This window comes from Oncorhynchus gorbuscha, unplaced genomic scaffold, assembly GCF_021184085.1.
Source record: "Oncorhynchus gorbuscha isolate QuinsamMale2020 ecotype Even-year unplaced genomic scaffold, OgorEven_v1.0 Un_scaffold_1703, whole genome shotgun sequence".
In the NCBI taxonomy this organism is placed as follows: Eukaryota; Metazoa; Chordata; class Actinopteri; order Salmoniformes; family Salmonidae; genus Oncorhynchus; species Oncorhynchus gorbuscha.
Window position 1 is genome coordinate 95,001 of NW_025746404.1, and position 5,000 is coordinate 100,000.

The 5,000-nt window shown below is 34.9% G+C and overlaps 1 protein-coding gene across 1 annotated transcript in view; it reads left to right on the top strand.

The window, feature by feature from the left end:
* Positions 1-5,000, top strand: part of LOC124023886 (dedicator of cytokinesis protein 1-like) — a 91,857-nt gene that overhangs the window by 71,222 nt on the left and 15,635 nt on the right. The gene's annotated exons all lie outside the window — the stretch shown is intronic.

Sequence of the window (5,000 nt, forward strand, 5' to 3'; positions counted from 1 at the left end):
GTCAGTACTGTAATTGTTGTGACTAATGACAGATGACAGTACTGTAATTGTTGTGACTAGTGACAGATGTCAGTACTGTAATTGTTGTGACTAATGACAGATGTCAGTACTGTAATTGTTGTGACTAATGACAGATGACAGTACTGTAATTGTTGTGACTAATGACAGATGTCAGTACTGTAATTGTTGTGACTAATGTCAGTACTGTAATTGTTGTGACTAATGACAGATGTCAGTACTGTAATTGTTGTGACTAATGACAGATGTCAGTACTGTAATTGTTGTGGCTAATGACAGATGTCAGTACTGTAATTGTTGTGACTAATGACAGATGACAGTACTGTAATTGTTGTGACTAATGACAGTACTGTAATTGTTGTGACTAATGACAGTACTGTAATTGTTGTGACTAATGACAGATGTCAGTACTGTAATTGTTGTGACTAATGACAGTACTGTAATTGTTGTGACTAATGACAGATGTCAGTACTGTAATTGTTGTGACTAATGACAGTACTGTAATTGTTGTGACTAATGTCAGTACTGTAATTGTTGTGACTAATGTCAGTACTGTAATTGTTGTGACTAATGTCAGTACTGTAATTGTTGTGACTAATGTCAGTACTGTAATTGTTGTGACTAATGACAGATGTCAGTACTGTAATTGTTGTGACTAATGACAGATGTCAGTACTGTAATTGTTGTGACTAATGTCAGTACTGTAATTGTTGTGACTAATGACAGATCACAGTACTGTAATTGTTGTGACTAATGACAGATGTCAGTACTGTAATTGTTGTGACTAATGACAGATGACAGTACTGTAATTGTTGTGACTAGTGACAGATGTCAGTACTGTAATTGTTGTGACTAATGACAGATGACAGTACTGTAATTGTTGTGACTAATGACAGATGTCAGTACTGTAATTGTTGTGACTAATGTCAGTACTGTAATTGTTGTGACTAATGACAGATGTCAGTACTGTAATTGTTGTGACTAATGACAGATGTCAGTACTGTAATTGTTGTGACTAATGACAGATGACAGTACTGTAATTGTTGTGACTAATGACAGATGTCAGTACTGTAATTGTTGTGACTAATGACAGTACTGTAATTGTTGTGACTAATGACAGATGTCAGTACTGTAATTGTTGTGACTAATGACAGTACTGTAATTGTTGTGACTAATGACAGATGTCAGTACTGTAATTGTTGTGACTAATGTCAGTACTGTAATTGTTGTGACTAATGTCAGTACTGTAATTGTTGTGACTAATGTCAGTACTGTAATTGTTGTGACTAATGTCAGTACTGTAATTGTTGTGACTAATGTCAGTACTGTAATTGTTGTGACTAATGACAGATGTCAGTACTGTAATTGTTGTGACTAATGACAGATGTCAGTACTGTAATTGTTGTGACTAATGACAGATGTCAGTACTGTAATTGTTGTGACTAATGTCAGTACTGTAATTGTTGTGACTAATGACAGATCACAGTACTGTAATTGTTGTGACTAATGACAGATGTCAGTACTGTAATTGTTGTGACTAATGACAGATGACAGTACTGTAATTGTTGTGACTAGTGACAGATGTCAGTACTGTATTTGTTGTGACTAATGACAGTACTGTAATTGTTGTGACTAATGACAGATGACAGTACTGTAATTGTTGTGACTAATGAGAGATGTCAGTACTGTAATTGTTGTGACTAATGACAGATGACAGTACTGTAATTGTTGTGACTAATGAGAGATGTCAGTACTGTAATTGTTGTGACTAATGACAGATGTCAGTACTGTAATTGTTGTGACTAATGACAGTACTGTAATTGTTGTGACTAATGACAGATGTCAGTACTGTAATTGTTGTGACTAATGACAGATGACAGTACTGTAATTGTTGTGACTAATGACAGATGACAGTACTGTAATTGTTGTGACTAATGACAGTACTGTAATTGTTGTGACTAATGACAGTACTGTAATTGTTGTAACTAATGACAGTACTGTAATTGTTGTGACTAATGACAGATGTCAGTACTGTAATTGTTGTGACTAATGACAGATGTCAGTACTGTAATTATTGTGACTAATGACAGATGACAGTACTGTAATTGTTGTGACTAATGACAGATGTCAGTACTGTAATTGTTGTGACTAATGACAGTACTGTAATTGTTTTGACTAATGACAGATGTCAGTCCTGTAATTGTTGTGACTAATGACAGTACTGTAATTGTTGTGACTAATGACAGATGACAGTACTGTAATTGTTGTGACTAATGACAGATGACAGTACTGTAATTGTTGTGACTAATGACAGATGTCAGTACTGTAATTGTTGTGACTAATGACAGATGTCGGTACTGTAATTGTTGTGACTAATGACAGATGTCAGTACTGTAATTGTTGTGACTAATGACAGTACTGTAATTGTTGTGACTAATGACAGATGACAGTACTGTAATTGTTGTGACTAATGTCAGTACTGTAATTGTTGTGACTAATGACAGATGTCAGTACTGTAATTGTTGTGACTAATGACAGTACTGTAATTGTTGTGACTAATGACAGATGACAGTACTGTAATTGTTGTGACTAATGACAGATGTCAGTCCTGTAATTGTTGTGACTAATGACAGTACTGTAATTGTTGTGACTAATGACAGATGACAGTACTGTAATTGTTGTGACTAATGACAGATGACAGTACTGTAATTGTTGTGACTAATGACAGATGTCAGTACTGTAATTGTTGTGACTAATGACAGATGTCAGTACTGTAATTGTTGTGACTAATGACAGATGTCAGTACTGTAATTGTTGTGACTAATGACAGTACTGTAATTGTTGTGACTAATGACAGATGACAGTACTGTAATTGTTGTGACTAATGTCAGTACTGTAATTGTTGTGACTAATGACAGATGTCAGTACTGTAATTGTTGTGACTAATGACAGTACTGTAATTGTTGTGACTAATGTCAGTACTGTAATTGTTGTGACTAATGTCAGTACTGTAATTGTTGTGACTAATGTCAGTACTGTAATTGTTGTGACTAATGACAGATGTCAGTACTGTAATTGTTGTGACTAATGACAGATGTCAGTACTGTAATTGTTGTGACTAATGACAGTACTGTAATTGTTGTGACTAATGACAGATGTCAGTACTGTAATTGTTGTGACTAATGTCAGTACTGTAATTGTTGTGACTAATGTCAGTACTGTAATTGTTGTGACTAATGTCAGTACTGTAATTGTTGTGACTAATGTCAGTACTGTAATTGTTGTGACTAATGTCAGTACTGTAATTGTTGTGACTAATGACAGATGTCAGTACTGTAATTGTTGTGACTAATGACAGATGTCAGTACTGTAATTGTTGTGACTAATGTCAGTACTGTAATTGTTGTGACTAATGACAGATCACAGTACTGTAATTGTTGTGACTAATGACAGATGTCAGTACTGTAATTGTTGTGACTAATGACAGATGACAGTACTGTAATTGTTGTGACTAGTGACAGATGTCAGTACTGTATTTGTTGTGACTAATGACAGTACTGTAATTGTTGTGACTAATGACAGATGACAGTACTGTAATTGTTGTGACTAATGAGAGATGTCAGTACTGTAATTGTTGTGACTAATGACAGATGACAGTACTGTAATTGTTGTGACTAATGAGAGATGTCAGTACTGTAATTGTTGTGACTAATGACAGATGTCAGTACTGTAATTGTTGTGACTAATGACAGTACTGTAATTGTTGTGACTAATGACAGATGTCAGTACTGTAATTGTTGTGACTAATGACAGATGACAGTACTGTAATTGTTGTGACTAATGACAGATGACAGTACTGTAATTGTTGTGACTAATGACAGTACTGTAATTGTTGTGACTAATGACAGTACTGTAATTCTTGTAACTAATGACAGTACTGTAATTGTTGTGACTAATGACAGATGTCAGTACTGTAATTGTTGTGACTAATGACAGATGTCAGTACTGTAATTATTGTGACTAATGACAGATGTCGGTACTGTAATTGTTGTGACTAATGACAGATGTCAGTACTGTAATTGTTGTGACTAATGACAGTACTGTAATTGTTGTGACTAATGACAGATGACAGTACTGTAATTGTTGTGACTAATGACAGTACTGTAATTGTTGTGACTAATGACAGATGACAGTACTGTAATTGTTGTGACTAATGACAGATGTCAGTACTGTAATTGTTGTGACTAATGACAGATGTCAGTACTGTAATTGTTGTGACTAATGACAGATGTCGGTACTGTAATTGTTGTGACTAATGACAGATGTCAGTACTGTAATTGTTGTGACTAATGACAGTACTGTAATTGTTGTGACTAATGACAGATGACAGTACTGTAATTGTTGTGACTAATGTCAGTACTGTAATTGTTGTGACTAATGACAGATGTCAGTACTGTAATTGTTGTGACTAATGACAGTACTGTAATTGTTGTGACTAATGACAGATGACAGTACTGTAATTGTTGTGACTAATGACAGATGACAGTACTGTAATTGTTGTGACTAATGACAGTACTGTAATTGTTGTGACTAATGACAGATGACAGTACTGTAATTGTTGTGACTAATGACAGATGTCAGTACTGTAATTGTTGTGACTAATGACAGATGTCAGTACTGTAATTGTTGTGACTAATGACAGATGTCAGTACTGTAATTGTTGACTAATGTCAGATGTCAGTACTGTAATTGTTGTGACTAATGACAGATGACAGTACTGTAATTGTTGTGACTAATGACAGATGACAGTACTGTAATTGTTGTGACTAATGACAGATGTCAGTACTGTAATTGTTGTGACTAATGACAGATGTCGGTACTGTAATTGTTGTGACTAATGACAGATGTCAGTACTGTAATTGTTGTGACTAATGACAGATGTCAGTACTGTAATTGTTGTGACTAATGACAGATGTCAGTAC